Below are 16,879 nucleotides of genomic sequence, written 5' to 3' on the forward strand. Positions count from 1 at the left end.
CTACTCAGTGTTCTTCTGATAATACTTTTTGGATTAAAAAAAATCCTTAAGGTAGTTGCAGTTTACAGAACAACCAGACGGTGGCAATAATATCACGTTTCTTTAAAGCCCTATGCGGTTCGTGTCCTTAAAAATATCGGTTAAATTAATTCATAAGGCTGGTTTCAGTCCATATTACTAAATATCTTCTGCAATTGATCATTTCTTTCACCTAACATTTAGTTTCATTTGGAGGAGTTTTTGACTATCCGGTAACATGGAGTTTTTTGAAAGACCAACACCTGGACGTAAATGTTTGGGAGCAATCTGTCAGGTCTCTTTCAAAAAATTAATTAACTCAGTTGTTTTTAATCCCTGATATCAAAAGACACTAAGGCACGCGACCGCACATCTTTACGCAGGGGGGAAATAAGCATTCACACACAAACACACAAAATCAGCCGCTTAATTGCATGTTTAAAGAAAGGCTCTGCAGCACGCGCACGCGGAGCGGGTGCTGCTCTTTTATTTCCACCTGTTCACAGTTCCGCACGCGCTTACAGCTCTTTGATGTTGCTGTTTATCTGCCCGCGCGCCGCCAAAAAGAGAGAGAGCGAGTGAGCTTTTACGCACGGAGCGCTCGCGCGGAGCAGCCTCACATGACACCGCCGCAGCTCAGCTCAGAGCAGGCTCCGGCTGGCCGCCTTCAGCCGCCGCTCAATGAATGGATTACCCGCACATTCGCTTCACGTCACGGATGATTGTTCCCCCTCATCAGCCGGCCGTCGCTGCGATTCCACGGTCGCCTCGCCAGGACTTGCGGACACTACCATGCGGCGGGGGTCGCTGGTCTGAGAGCGGCTGAAGATTGAGTGGACGCGTGGCTGGCCGTCTGGAGAGCTCTCCGCGAAGTCATGGTGTCCACGGCACCGTGAGAACTTTCCCCCCGTCGCTTCGCTACCCTCCTGTTTTTCCTCGGTTTTAGATGTTCATCAGCGGGCTCGTGCTTCCTCGGAAATTTCTCCCCCGTTTCCCCCGTTAATTATGTTCACTTTTGCTGCTTTCTGCTACATGCTGTCTCTGGTCCTCTGTGTTTCCCTTATTTTCTTCGCAATATGGCCCGTAAGTTTCTTTTTTTTTTTTTTTTTTTTTTTGTCTTTTTCTGTTATGAGAAGTGCAGGTGTGCCTACAGAGGTGTCTGTCAATTAGTCACTTCAAAGGCAGATGTTTACAGTCTTTGTGTTTCAGCGCACCTGTTTCCTTCTATATGTATTCAGCATTACATCACAGTAGTCTCCACATATGGCCACTGTACTCTGACCCAGTTTGACGTTCCTGCGGGGTTTTGTGCCATGTCTGCCAGATCAATTACACAGCTTTCCTCCGAGATCAATTAGGAAATCTTGTAGAGCTTTATCTCTCCGTGCTCCTGCTCTCCCCCTTCTGCCTTTAATCATGCCCGAGCACCAGCATCACTCACTAGTATTGTGATATTTGAATAATCTCTTATTTATTTATTTATTTATTTATTTATTTATTTATTTAGGAGAGGGGGGATTCTTTGAGCAATATCTCCATCATGCAGAGACTTATGTAAAGACAGATTTGGGTCAGAGTCAGCCTTTTGTGTGGAAGCAACACCAGGCCCAATGCACTTGGGATGACCGATCCCCCAGCAGTCCCAACTAATAGTTGGTGTGTGTGTGTGTGTGTGTGTGTGTGTGTGTGTGTGTGTGTGTGTGTGTGTTCAGACGGGGCTCCATGTGTCTGCTCACAGAGCTGAATTAACATTTAGTACGGGGAGGAGACGACCGTGACTACACAGTTGGAGGTGATTATGCAGAAAACTGCAGAACAGACCAGACAGAGTCTACAACACCTTTTAGATTGCTGGCAAATGTCTAAAAACGGGCTGAAACTAGAGCTAGGCAGATTGATCCAAAATAGTGATAATATCGATACCATATATGTATCAGGATTGGATCGATACTATTGTGTACAGGTGGGCAATACTGCCAAAAATATCACGATACATTGTTTAATTTATCAATAATGATATCACAGATAATATTCCACAGTTTCAGCTTTTTTATATTGGACTTATTCAAACAAATATAAAACTTCAAAGCAGTTTTTTTTATGTTCTTTTATATATATTCACCAGAATAAAATATATATTCACATATAAATGTATAAAAAATCAGACAACACGTGTCAAAGAAAATATAAAACAAATAAATTAATATAAATGTGAACTAAATTTGGCCAACAAAAAATCCATCTGAAATCACCTACCAAGTGCAAATTAAAATACTTAAATACACAAATGAAACTGACTGCTGTGGTTCAACAGAACATTACCTTTACAAGATTTTCCACCTTCAAACATTACGTGCAACACTATGAACCTTATGTTAATATGGATGGAACACTTCCTTTTATAATATTTGAACACTGAACATGTCATATAAAAAAACATGCAAACACTTAAATTTTGTGCTCACTTCCTTATCAGGAACTTTGTTCATTTTCATTTCTTCCATCTGTCACAAAAATCTCAATTGAAGTAATTGTCAGTGTTTTGAATTTTAGTTTTATTCTAGATACTTAAGTCTCAGATTCCTTGTTGAGATTTTGTTTTATTTTTACCTTGTAGTTTTTCTTTTTTTAAAAAAAGAAAAAAGATTGTTCCTATTTGCTCTCAAATGATGATTTTTTGCACTTTTGTTTAGGTAAAATTAGTACAAGTCATGTTAATATTTTACTGAAGTATTTTGTAGACACCTGTAAACTTTGTCCACATTCTGTCTTACTACAAAACTACTAAAAATTACGAAGTTTGATATACTGCGCTTAAATAAAAAGTATCAGTATCGGCAATATGGACACTTGGTATCGGACCGATACCAGAATATGCAGTATCACACACCTCTAGCTGAATCAGATTAAAACTTCAAACTTTATTCACATTGCACATTTATTTAGCTTTCTGCTGGAGACGCCAGTGAGAACAGATAGATCTTGCGGACGCAGCGCATCATAAGCTGGGGCTCCATACTGTGAGGAATCATAATTAGGAAGAGGCTGTACAGTGCCAAGTGAGGACGTTAACACCAGCCACCTGCCAAAATATTCCCACTGTTTCACTCCTATCAGTCACTTTTGGCAGAAAACCCTCAAGATCTCATCTGGTTTCAAAGGCCCGAACTGAGGGGAACGGAAAAGGAAAAACCCAAACCAACTCCTGCTCCTGTTTGGCCTCCTGGATGAGGGGTTATGGCAGCAATGCTTAAAAAGAGCAAGTCTGCTGAGTCAAAGTGCCAAAGGCACGATGAAGCTATAAATATAACGAGGGAGTGTAAATTAATACTAGGAGAACCAGAAGATAGAGGAGAACATGCAAAGAAAAGTTAATAGGAACAAATAATGAACGGTCTGACTGAAGCCCATTAGAAGTTCTTTCACAGCTAATATGAGAGGAAAGTCTCTGAAGAGGAAGAGGAAGACAACTGGCTTCACAGAGATGGGCATCTATCAGACGGATCACATAAATCAAGCTCTACAGGCCAGCTGTAATTAACTGCACGGATCGTTGTAATCTGTGAGCTTCGCTATAATACTTGGCTAGAGATCTCCGACAATGTTTGCTGCCACAGGAACACCTTGTAATCAATGAACGGTTTTTGTGTTCACGTTTCCTAAAATACAGAAGTGCTTAAATGCCAAAGCTAGGAAATAAATACAGGAGCAGTATCTTTTTAAAATGAGAAACTTTCTTGTTTTAATGAGACATAAAACTAGATTTATATGTCACTAAAACCTAAATTTGTTCTCATTTAAATGAGAGAGGTTGTAAGAGTTAAATGGCAAACCTCGCAGCTGTTGCCTGTGTCCCTTGCCTCTCTGTCCAAGGAACACATTTTTATGTTGTTAAAATGACAAGTTTTCTCATTATAGTGACATAAAACTCGTATTGATAAAACTAGAAAGTTTATCGTTTTGTATCTCATCATAACGAGTAACAGCTCCTGAATTTATTTTCTGGTCTAACAGTTAAACTTCTATACTGAGATCTATTAAACTGAAGTGTTTTATCTAACATTGTAAGCAAATAAATTGAATAGAATCAATTGTGTTAGAAATAGGCAGAGTGTAGTCCAGTGATTTGAAATAATGAAACAGCACTTTAACTTTACTCAAACATTTTTCACACTTATGATTATTCATCACTCATAAAAATTGCAAAAACTAAGAAATACATGTCATTTCATTAATTCCTATGTTTTTAATCTTATTTTTGTGATTTTTTTGGGGGGTTGTCTTTATAGTATTTTTGTGCATGTTTCAGTGGTTCTTTTAAATCTGTTTTGATGACATGCTAAATTGTGTCTGTGGTAATTTTATGCTTATTGTTGTCATCATTTATGTCTTTTGTGATTGTTTTAAGTCCAAGTGCTGTGAAGTGACCATCATATACTTTGGTTGTTTTACATGTGTCTTTTTTATGTCAGTATGAGTTTTATATATATATATATATATATATATATATATATATATATATATATATATATCTTGATTCTTTTTTTTTCTTGGGTCTGTGTTCATGTATCTTGTAACAAGGTTTTAATTACATTTTGGGATTTTGTAACTTTTCCAGTCAACACTTCAGTGCTGTTGTTTATTTGCTACTTTGTTCCCACAAGTCACAACCAGTTCTTAATATTTTATGGTGACCTACTTAGTCACATAAGTATGTCCTATGCATACTTTTGCTTATTTGTCTGTCTCTTTGCCAAAAAACAAAACAAACAAACAAAAAAAATCTAATTGTAGATAAAATTTGATCTGTGTTTTAATTGTGTATATATATTTCTTTATTTTTACTTTTATTCGGGATTAGAAAGATTCCCAGAGTTGTGGCAGTTTTGAGTAGTTCATTCTAGACAGAAATCTATATGTGGAGACTAGAGTATTGGGTGTGTAGGAAGGCCATGCTGGAGCAGTGTTTATCTGAGGCGCCACAACTTCTAATGCCATGGTTAACACAAGGCAGAAAGGTAATACTGTGAGAGAGGAATTACACACAAACTATTCCAGTAGCAGTTTGTGTTTAAAAGGTAGTGAGAACAGAGTCAGGGTAAAGTGAGGCCACGAAGCACAAATTGCTTTAATCAGTTTTGTTTAAATCAAATTCTTGCCATGGTAAAAAATTTATCACGATAAACGATTAATGATACAATAAATGCCCACATCTAAAACAGTAGTTGAAATCAGCAACACAGACACAACCCTGCTATATACCAGTGAAAACCCTCCCTGTGACATGTAGCCAGCAACGAATTGAACTGAAATGTAAAGGTGGGCATTTCTGCGGTGCTCAGTCACTACTTCTACCTCTATCTAATAAGGATTTTTTCCCCTCTACCTCATTAAATTTAAGCTTAGCTGGTGCTGTGACAGTGCAGAGCATTATTCATGACTCTGACCACTGAAGCTGAGTTGCAAGCCCCCAGCCAGACAGCGCTCATACATGACAGGCACATACAGTACATGACTGCACACTGATCTCAGAGCTGGTGTGACTGCTTATGCCTCTCTAACTAGCAATATGTTTAGCAAAAACATATTCTAATCAGGTGTGCAAAATCAAGCCAAATTCTCAGCATGGTTGGTCTGTACAAGTCTCCTTGGACCATGCACGGAAGATCCAAATCAACTGGGAGACATACTATTTAATTAAATAAGCTGAACTCTTTTCTCCTCTGAAATCCCGTTATATTTTTGTCCTGGTTGGGGGTCAGGGGGGAATAGCTAAATCTCCCAGCTATTACAAGCTCATTTGGCATCTCAGCTGGACGCATTGGTCCATTAGGAATAGTGACTGTCATATCAATAAAAAGCATGCCTCGGGATGTTGTGACACTTTGAATGTTACACTTCGAACCAGCCGTGGAATCAATCTGTTCCTTCTAGGAAAATAAAACACTACAACTCCCAACGAGAGCACAGACATGAGAGATTATGGAGGCATTTTAATTAACATGCGAGGTGAACTGCGACCTCTGCTGAGCGCCGCAGCTGAGAGCTTCGGCAATCTCACTCGGCTCCAGCGATTTTCTTCTTGTGTGAAAAAAGCAGCCGTAGTGTGCTCTTCAGTGTCATTAAACCCTAGAAGCACAGCAGACAATCCCCAATGAATCTCAGACAGACAGACTGGCATCATCCACTCTGCTGTTGGGTTTTATGATACTGTGACTAGCTGGCTGAGAGGTTAACCAGCTGTATATGCCTTATTTTATTTATATACTCCCTTAATACTGCCATCAGCCATAACATAAAACAACAGAAATGCACAATGGACCAAGTATTTTATTTATTTTTTGTAGTTATTTGGTAATGATGACAGCACCTTCATAGAATGGTGAAATTAATTCCAATACAATATTGCAAAAGAAAACCTTCCCTTCACTAAGTTCAAGTTTGAAATTATTCCTCCTAAGAAAAATGACTTGGACATCGTGAAATGTTCAGTTTGAGAAGTTTGCCCTTAAAACATTCACCATTACCATTTAGTCTTCTTTTATCATTTCATTCAAGTTGTTTTTGTCTTTTAAGAATATATTTCACTTCACAAAATCACTTTAAACAGTTTTAATTGCTGAATACAACTCAATTATTTTCTGAATTTATTAGCAGATTGGCATGACAATAGAGCCACACAAGGTGATTTGGCGCTTGTGTCACCACGGACATGAAGGGAACCATATAAATATTTATGGTGCTTGTGGGTTTTTTTCCTCAGAAGTTAGCCTGATTTTGCATCAAGTGAGATTTTGACAAGTACAGGGCATTCCCAGATCCAACAGAGGTGTGGTATGAATAATCGGTAAGGCTGTCACCATCACAGCATGCGGTGATCTGTTACTGAGTGTGGTTTTCTCAAGATGGAGGGAAACGGGTTGTTTTGGTCTGGACACAAAAGGAGAAACTGACTACAGGGACAGAAAAGAGCATTCTGACTGGAGAAATCTGGATTATGTTCCCCCAGTGGAAGCAATATTTGAAAGTAGGCTTTAGTTGTATAATCTGGTGTGTTCATTTGATCTGAAGCATCTCAATCCATCTATTGTGTTTTCAATGTCACCATGGTTCCAAAGACAGAAATTAAAAGACTTATGAAGACGTTTGCCTTTGCGGGGTTCCAAAATGACGCTCCGGTGTTAGAAAGATCAATGTTCTCTGACAGCTTTAGGTAAAATGTCCGTAGATCGATCAGTCTGTTCTGTGGGAAGGCTCTGACAGCACTGGATGACAAATGAGGAAAATAATGTTTAGTTTTGAGGTAGAAAGTCAGTGTTTTTGCTGTCCTCAGGTGTTACTTGTGTTTTAGTGGCAGCACAATCCATCAACCTTCCATTCAGTGTTCTTGCTGCCACTGTCTTTGGCTCTGACTGAAATCAGCTAAACACTCAACGTTTACCAGACAAAATGGAGAGAATCTGTAGTAGCATATTGTATCTTATTGTCTATTGAAATATACAAGATTTTAAGAAAAGTGTTTTATTTTGTATTTGAGCATTTTTATGACTGGTTATCTCCTTAATATACATCAATAAGTAACCAGTAAGAAAACCTAGCCTATATACCTAGGCTATATTTAGCAATATGGCTGAAAAAATCAGTCCATATCAAAACGTCAATATCTGAATAGCCTTTTTCTGACTCGCAGTCACACTAACTTAAATTTATCTAGAGCAACAAAAACATAATCTTGTTTGAAAAATGGATGAAACTGTTTTCACCTGTGATGTACGTTTTATGGTTTGAATCCTAATTTTGAATGTGCTTAGTTGTAAGAGGGGAAACAACAAAAATTAAGAACAAATTCATCCTGTATCCTATGGCGAAGATGGAAAAAAAAGCTTATAGTTTACAAGTATAAAATCAAACAGAAGAAAATGGCGACAAGAACTGGACAGGCTTCAGGCTTTTAAGTTTCTTCAGTATATCTTAAAGTTAATTTTGTTAAATGTTGCTTCTTTTGAAGTAAATCAGACGACGACAGTCACCATGTTTGACGTCATCGATGATCTATGTCCTGCAGATGAAGACTAGTTCAGTAAACAAAACAAAAAAAAAAACCTCTGATTTTGTACCATATCACCAATGTGGCTGTGAAAATGGCTTCCTGGCAACAATAACAGTGGCTACTGTTGGTGTGGCTGGTTTGGCAAACCATGGATCCAGATGTTAATTAACCTCTGCCAGCTCCTCATCCATCACTGGCTCCGTCCCTCCATTGTTTCCATTGTTCCCCGGCACAGTGCAGTCACCTGAGGATTATGTCCTCCCTCCTTCTCCTCCACTGCCATTTTTCTCTCTTTGCTCCTATTTCACCTGCCGCTTCTGCAGCTCCTTAGATTTAAATATTAAATTATGATTAACATCCAGCTGGAGAAGTGAGCAGTTTAAAAAGATTTACTCCTTTATCCCGATTGTTTATCTGAATGTGATCACGCTACCGATGTGATGTTCACGAACCATCCGGTTCTTTTGAACGGCCCTTTCCTCTGACAGGACTCAGTTAGTGAGTCGTTCTTTCTTTATTACAACTTTGCTTGCTTACACACTGCAGTAGCGCTTATTATTTGATTTGATTTAAACGTATATTTAAATAAACAAGAAGAAAGGGCTGGATGTTTTGGTAATGTGTCACGGTGGACTTTCTCCTTTCCTGGTTCTTCTTCCTTGATTAACATTCATAGATGAGTTTGTTCACTGTTAGTGTGTTGCTTTAATTGTTATATTTAATGGTGTGAAAATGATTTTTGTTTCTGCTAAATCAGCTCAAGTCTACTTTGTCCCTCTGTTACATTTTCCCTTTATTTTGTTTCAGTGTTACAAATGTTAGTACACACAACACTTATCAAGACTACAGGGATTTTTTTGTATTTAGAAATTTAATACTTTATGAAAATATATACATATTTTCTTGATACGGATGTTTCAGTGTTTTTTATTTTAACATTACCCACAAATTTTAATTGTAAAACAATTAAAATAAGACTATATTATGGATAAGATGGATTGTTCTAATAATGTAAATTGTCAAGGTGTAGCCTTGCCACAGTTTTAAGCTTAAAATCAGATCTGACTAACCGACTTTCACCTGCACAAGACATGAAGCAGACAGTAGAACAACATTAATATGGCAGTCTAGGAGAAACAAGCACACCTCAAAGTTAACTATTCAGAGCAGCTTGAAAGCCATCTATAAAAAATATTTAGAAAGACTAGAAACTTTAAAAATGCTTATGAATTTGACGTTTGCTAATGAAACCTTTCCATAAACCAGTTCTCTAACAGAGTGAAGACGTCATATGAATAGAAGACAGGTTTTAGTGTAATTGCTCTTATTTCAAGGTTTCCACGGATCAATGATAAAATAATCCATGCAAACTGTTTATCTAACCACTTTTCAATGTTTTAAGGATTAGAAAAAGATTTAGAGTCACTAAAATGTGGAGTGGTTTTGAAAGAAAAAGAACAACAAAAAAAAAGAAAGATTATGACAAGGTCAAACATTTGCCTGTTTGACCAACAGCTTTAATGTTCCTGATAAACTAATATTTAAAATGTTTAGGAATATGTCTAGAAAACATATAGAAACAGGCCTGGTGGATGATTTAGAAGAAAAATCTCATCCTTTCCACACACTACCTCACACAAGCAAAGTGTTTTGTTTTTCATGTGTATCATCATTTTCCATAATATGCTATGAATATGAGTATTCACAATCCGGCTGTAACTGAGAAACATTTTATAATAAATGTCTTTCTCTGACCCCATAAAAATGTATATTAATAAAATGTATTAATTTTATTTGTCCTGTTCATTGATATTTCAACTTGCTTGAAAAAAATAAACAAAACAATAAGACATTTTCTAATTGAAAATTGGATTTGAATATAATTTACCCCTTTATTATACAACAAGACAGAATCATGAGCAGCATTTACTTGATAAACAGACTCAAATCTGTAAATTGCAGAATATCCATGGGCAATGACAGTGGTTTTATTATTTTTTTTGTTTTATTTTTGCCCATCCAGTCTTGTTTTTCTGGGAATGTTGATTCTAACAGGCTGCTTTGAAGGAGCGAGTGGCTTGCAGAAATAACTAACAAACTGGCACACGGCTCCTCTTGGCATGACCAATTCTGCATAAGCAGTTCGTTTCAGTGCAGACTGTGGCTGGTAGCAGGCTGTCACTTTCACGTTGTGTGTGTGTGCGTGTGCATGTGTGTGTGTTTTATGTTTGTTAAAAAAAAAAAAAAAAGTGTAGCCAGGGACAAATACTGGAATCCAGAAGCTTAAATTATTTACCAGTGCACCGATGTAGATTTGTAGATGAATTAAACAATTGTTTCTCATCAGTGTCACATTTGTTGAAATGAAAATATTTAGATTAAATTCAAGGTTCAACATAATTATGCATTTTAATCACAGTTATTAAAATTGACAAAGCATGTTTTCTTAGCTGCTTCTCACAAAACAAACCTTTAATGTGTAGGCTTTTCACAGCAAGACCAAAGATCTGATATTAAGACTTTATTCTTGTAATTTCATTTTTATTTTTATTTTTTTTCATAATATGGCCCTACTAACTTATACATTACACCAAATGGTATTTTTTTTCTTTTATGAAAATCCCAATGACTGGATAGAGTCACATTTGCTGAGTCTGTTTGGAGGTTTAAGAAACTGATTCCAGGTGCTTCTCATAGTAATAATAAGTAAATACATTTAATAGAAGTAGTAGTGCCTATGGTGGTTCTATCTAGTTGAGAAACACGGCTAAACGTGTGTTTGATCCATTCTCTGTCTTGTGGTCTTTACTGACTGTTTTGACTGACGGTTGGGCAAGTGCTTGTTATGCTGCTGCCTTAGCATGATGCTATCTGCTTTCCATTAACCGTAGAATTGTGCAATACATTTCCAATAATACATTTGTTTAATGGAAACACTCCAATTTTAAAAAACTCATATTTGTCAATAAAAAGATATTTGCTGACATGAGGTGGTTTTTCAGCCGTATGGAAGTAAATGTATTTTGCAAAACTGCAATGGAAACACTTTTTTTGCATCATACAAGTCACATGATCAATTACTACTGGCAAAAACCACAAATAAGACATCAGGAAGTAGTAGAAATATGATGGTTGATTTTTGGGGTTTCTTTGGACAATGTGTAACTGGCTCCACCAGATCTCTCGCATCATCACACGGATCATAAAAAGTTGTGTGTCATTTTAAAGTGTTGAATCCATAACTCTTCTATAAAATGGCCGACTACAATTTCCCCAAAAATGCTGCATATGTAGCCTCTCCCAAGTAGGCAGGGCTTGTTGCTCCATCACCTGAATAAGACGTCGACCTCTCCTCTGATGGCTGATGAATGATGAGTGCTATCACCATGACTGCAATATGAATACATCTCATGTAACTGTTTACATCAGTCACTGGCATGATTTATCATGTGAACAAACTTATTCGAGTGTGATTTTTGGAGAAATGTAATCCGAAATTGTGGGGGTTTATTTTTCAACATTAGTAGATTAGCTAATGTTGGAAGAAAAAAAAAACGCCACACAATAACAAATATTTAAGCACATTTCTAATGAAAATGCAATTACTTGCATCCTGTGGTTCCACCCCATTTAAGGCCTTTCCATACCCATCATGAGGCGTTAGTGAACCAAATTCATCCTGATCAGAAGGACTTTCCAGGAACTTTCTAGAAACTTAGCTTGCAGTCTAGTGGTCATTGTGTGTAACAGTCACATACTGATTGACAGAAAGGAGTGAAAGCTACCACACTGACTGAAGTGTTGACAGAACATTCAGTGTATGTTGTGTATTTCCTTTATGTGCAGCAGAATGTGTAGGCTAGGCAAACGCATGTTTCTGCTCTGCTTTCATCTGCCTCTGCAGAAGAGTGTATACCAGTGCATTCACAAACACTTTCTGTTTGGATTGATGAACACTTTAAAGCTGTGTGTTTGCGTGTGTGTGTGTATTGGTCGCCCATGAGGAGCAGCCTGGGGGGGGGAAGCTAACACGCTGTAACCAAGCCAAGCAATGAGCCAGGATCACTATTAGGATCCGCTGGGAAATAACACGTAAAGAGCCATCCTGCAGTGTGGGGGCGAATCCGGGGAAATAAGCCAACGCTGGTGTGAAACTGTCATCTCCCTGAACACATGCCACCGCTTCCGCTATGCTCATATACCTCCGAATGCATGGAGAACTTTCTGTGGCACACACCTGCTCATCTTAAGTTTTCTGTTGCTGAAAACACACACATGCACACAAGTTGAAGTACGTGTGAAACACAGCAAGTGACACACTCGTATCATTCCCATCAGTGTCTTTCTTGCTCTCTCACGCACACAAACAGTCCTCTCCTGAGGCTCTGCTCGTCTGGCCTGAACATCTGCTTTTACAGTACCGTCACATCTGCTGCTGCTGCCAGGGTGACACCGACGGATGTGATGCGTTTGTTGATCTGTCGTCACTGGATACATGAGCTCAGCGCAGTGGTGGGTGGATACCAATCCACCCATCTTATTCTCCAAATCTGTTATATGCAAGTTTTAATCAGTTTGAATGTTAACCAATTCTACAGCTTCTGAAGTTACGTATTTGCCATTTTCTTTTTTTTTTTTTTATCTAAGTTAATATTCTTTAATATGTGGTTGCTGTGATAATTTCCTCGCATAACACAACCAATAGTTATGTATTGAGTAAAAAAAAACAGAAAATCCCATTTTCCACCACCCAAATTTCCAATGATGAAATCTACAACCTGAGAGGAAACCGTGGATAAAACAGGAAAGGTTACAATACCTGTTTGTCAGCATGCAAAACTTTACAGATTTTTTTTAGACAAAAGTCTGGAAAAGTATTCTTGTTCATCACATAAAATCCCTGAAAAATTAATCAAAGCTTGGGATTGTGAAGTGACTAAATGTGGAAGCTCTGAAGTCTTGATAGATTTTTAATATGTGGACTTGAGAACACTACAAAAAAATGAACTCGGGTTCAATAATCCGGGACAGTGAGATGAAATTCTAAAGCAACAGCATTAGCATTTTCATTCCAAAGGCTCCATCATGGAGCAGCTCATTGAGTTCAGACCCGCCATCACAGCTGAATTAAGAAAGCTTAGTTTTTCACAGAGGGAGGGGGATGAGGTGCTACCTTCAGTCAGACGTATCCACTGCTGTATTCGTTGGAGAATGACTCAAACTACAGCATGCGGCCATCGTCATGGCCACTTGATAGAAATGTCAGCAGTGAAATTATTTTTATTTTAATATTTAAATAAACTCTGTATGTAAAAGAGCAGGGTGATATTTTAAAACGGGTTCGGGTTTTGTATAGACCGGGCGTCTGCAACCTGCAGCAATGGCTCGTAATAACTATAGATAAAACTGAAAAAGAATCAGGTCAAGTTTTAAATATAGATATAATGACGATGTCGTTTTTCTAGTTTATTTCTACAATATTTCTACTAAGAATGACACAAAGTACTAGTCATATGCTTTTACATCTGTTTTTCTTGTAATGTGGTTGGAATATGTTTTTTTCACTCTTTATGATTTCCTTTACTACAGAAAAAAGATAAATCAAGATCAATTTTTTATCTTTATTTTTAAATCCTAAAAATATTGAAAATGTTTTTTGTTTTGTTTTTCTCTTTATGACATAGTAGTTATTTATCTAAAATTATAAGTTGACCTTTTTCAAATAGTTGTGTGACATTTATGGTTCTGAGTTTTATTTAGCTGTTCTGAAAGTAAGAATGTCTGTCGGTGCGTGTACATGCCACATGGAGTTTCATTCATTAACCCAGCTGTTAGTCCAGAATGAAGGATATGACCACATGCTGTCCAGCCTGGTGAATGAATCCTCTGCAGCCCGTTGGTGATAATGACATACTTTCCCTCTGAGAATCGTTCTTTGCTGCCTCATCTCGTCTCCCATTAGATCACTCAACACGTTTTCCTTCCTTCTCCCTCAGATAACGGCTTTTGACGAGCTCCAGGCTGACTTTAAGGTGCCAATCGATCAAGGCAATCCACTCCATGCGGTAGGTGTTCATTCTTTTGTCATTTTTATTCACATTTCATCACAGTGGATTTGAGTTGAGGTGAGCTGCATCACTTTATAAGTTTCTGAATGTTTGATCCATCGGCTTGTTGGCAGGGTTAGAGTTAAAATCCTGTCCTGAGGAATTATCAAAGTGAAAACAAAGAATTCCACACTGGTCATTCAAGCTTACATGAACTCTACGTACAATTTAAGCACATCCTACAGAGCAGCCCAAAATGGTTTTTTGCCAAAAGAAGGGCAAATAGTAGCATTTAGCACCACACATGCTTTCATCTTACAGGTTGGATTTTCAAGAGACGTTGTGAAATGGGAAGTAAAATTAGAAAGGGCCTATGGTAAATCTTCAGCCAAGTTAATTGGTAAAAAACAAAGAAAAAAGAGCAAAATTGTTAAGGTAATTAGTCAGATTTGAGGAAATGTTGCGATTACGTGTGAAAATTGCAAGTCAGTGCAAAATTTGCTAATTATAAGTGACTTTGCATTAACAGTTGCGATCGTAGCATCCTGATTTCCTGGAGGGGTTGGATGTCCAACCACTCTTATTAGAATTAGCAATGTTCATTTAAGTTGTTAGGTTAGTACAGACCCAGTTCTAACAATACAGTTTGAATTAAAGTTGAAGTCAGAGACCTCTTAGAAGTTACCATCTGCCTGGTTAATCTATTCTAACCAGTTCTGATGTGTGTTTGAGAACACTGAGCTTTTGGAAAACCCAAGTGTGTCTGAGTGCCATCCATCTAACTGCTGATTTGAGACAAGATTTGAGGTAATCATACATTACTGGTAGCAAAGCAAACAAATCTACCACGATTGACAGTTGTTGGTACGATGTTCTTTCACCTTGACTCTTCCAAACACATTCCTTGTCATTGTGGTGAAACATCTCAGTCTTTGTCTCACCTGAATGTAGAACTTTCTGAATGTGCTTCCTATGTAATGCTTACAAAACATGGATTAGGACTGATAGCTGAATCTGTGCACAGAAATCAAGTTTAAATGATGCCTACCTATTCTGTCAAGAAAAGTGATTCAAATATCTGTAAAAGTCACAGCCAGTTGCCTTTCACATTGTGGATCCCAGATTATTGACTATCCTTTGCATGCCTTGCTCATTATTGTCTCGTAAGACAGTAAAGTGACAGTACAGGGAGATGACAGGAAGTAAAGTAGTAGTGGGTGATTTAAACTTATAGACTTTTAAATGACATTACTGGGTGTTTTTGTAAGCAAAATCTTATTTTCTTCTGTTTTTTGTTTCAATTAAAATCCTCTTGGAAGTCACAGAAGCAAGTTGTTCTACAAATCTTTTTTGTGTTGCTTAAATAGTTTGCTTTCGCCTTTAAAACTGTCTAACAATGTGGAGAGGTTACAGTTCAGAACGTAGAGTCAGGCTGGCCTGCTCGGACAAGCTGCCCCTAATAAAGTTGTTTAGGATTCCGCCTCTAAACTCTTCTCCTTTGAGTCTTAAGGGCTTTTACTAAGTCAATAATGCATCACAAAACACCAGCAGTTGCTCTGAAGGTGACTTTGACTTAAGAGGTCTGCAAAGTACAGGTTCTGTGGCGTAATGACTTCTAGATGTCTTTGGGGATGAGCAGGAAAAGGAGGACAGAAACATTAGAGATGGAGTAAAACTGACAGAAAAAATGGGAACTTGCGTGAACATTAAATTGAAGAAGGAAGCAGATAGACAGGCAGAGGAAGACCTGGCTGAAGAAGGATTTTTGAAGAGGCATAACTAAATTAGTCAGCTTGAAAGGTATTTCAAAAGTCAGACAGCAGTGCATTAGACAGATTTCCCCCCACTCAGAAGCACTTTCATATTTTGTCATATTTGCATATCATTATGCAATGGAGAACGCATCAAAGAATCCAGCAGGGGAAACGGGTACAAAAGGTTTCATCTAATTTTCCGTTGCTTGAACTTTTCTTTCCCTCCGTCTCTCAAGATTCCCGAACCCCTCCTTTTCCTGTTCCTCACTGCTGCAGTAGGTTGAAGACGTGGCCCTGAACTTCCTAGCCCTGAAAGACGCTTTCATGAAGTTGCTATTAATAGGAATTTTAATTCAAGGTTAACTTCTGTTTTATTTTCTTCCCAATGTTTATACAGCCAAACCTGTATGAACGAAATAAATGAGGATGATCCCATCCTACCTGAAAAACATAGACATTTATGACAACTCTTTATGTGTTATTGTATGTTGAAATATGAGATTCACCTTTTGATTACTTTTTGTTGAGAAACATTTATTGCAATAAAATGATTTCTTTCAATAAGTATGTTTTATCCATCTGTCAGGTGGTACCGATGAAATGTCTCTTCAGTTGTTAGTGTGGGAAGGAGGCTCAAGGTTAGCTTGTTCAACATCATTTAAGTCTTCGAAAATAACGTCAGAGGAAGAAAGAATAAATTTTAATTCTGTCAGTGAACATACAGGATTTGGAAATATTAGCAGCCTTTAGTGAACATCAACTGAATCTTATGGACATAAAAAAATAAAAACACTATCTATGTCAATGGTTTTGTAATCCAGACAAGCAATACCTTTACATTGTATATTTTTTTCTAAATGAGTGCATAATTTAAACTATCCTAAATAATGCAATGTCAATGTTGTCATATTGTGATTTTTAATATTTTTAACTTTGTGCCTTTTAATCCTTTGGGTGGCAGATGTAACAGTCAGACAGAGGAGGAAGTGGTTGAGTTGTCCCATTAGACC

At 37.6% G+C, this 16,879-nt stretch overlaps 1 long non-coding RNA gene across 1 annotated transcript; it reads left to right on the forward strand.

Moving 5' to 3' along the window:
* The first annotated feature begins 207 nt into the window (after positions 1–207).
* LOC106942565 (uncharacterized) lies at positions 208–16,124 on the forward strand. The gene is made up of 3 exons (XR_001423654.1): positions 208–1,101; positions 14,065–14,133; positions 16,106–16,124. It is a non-coding gene; the product is annotated as an uncharacterized LOC106942565 (long non-coding RNA).
* Positions 16,125–16,879: the final 755 nt, after the last annotated feature.

Source organism: Poecilia latipinna, unplaced genomic scaffold (assembly GCF_001443285.1).
Source record: "Poecilia latipinna isolate Pla-1442-1.1 unplaced genomic scaffold, P_latipinna-1.0 Scaffold4384, whole genome shotgun sequence".
Lineage (NCBI taxonomy): Eukaryota > Metazoa > Chordata > Actinopteri > Cyprinodontiformes > Poeciliidae > Poecilia > Poecilia latipinna.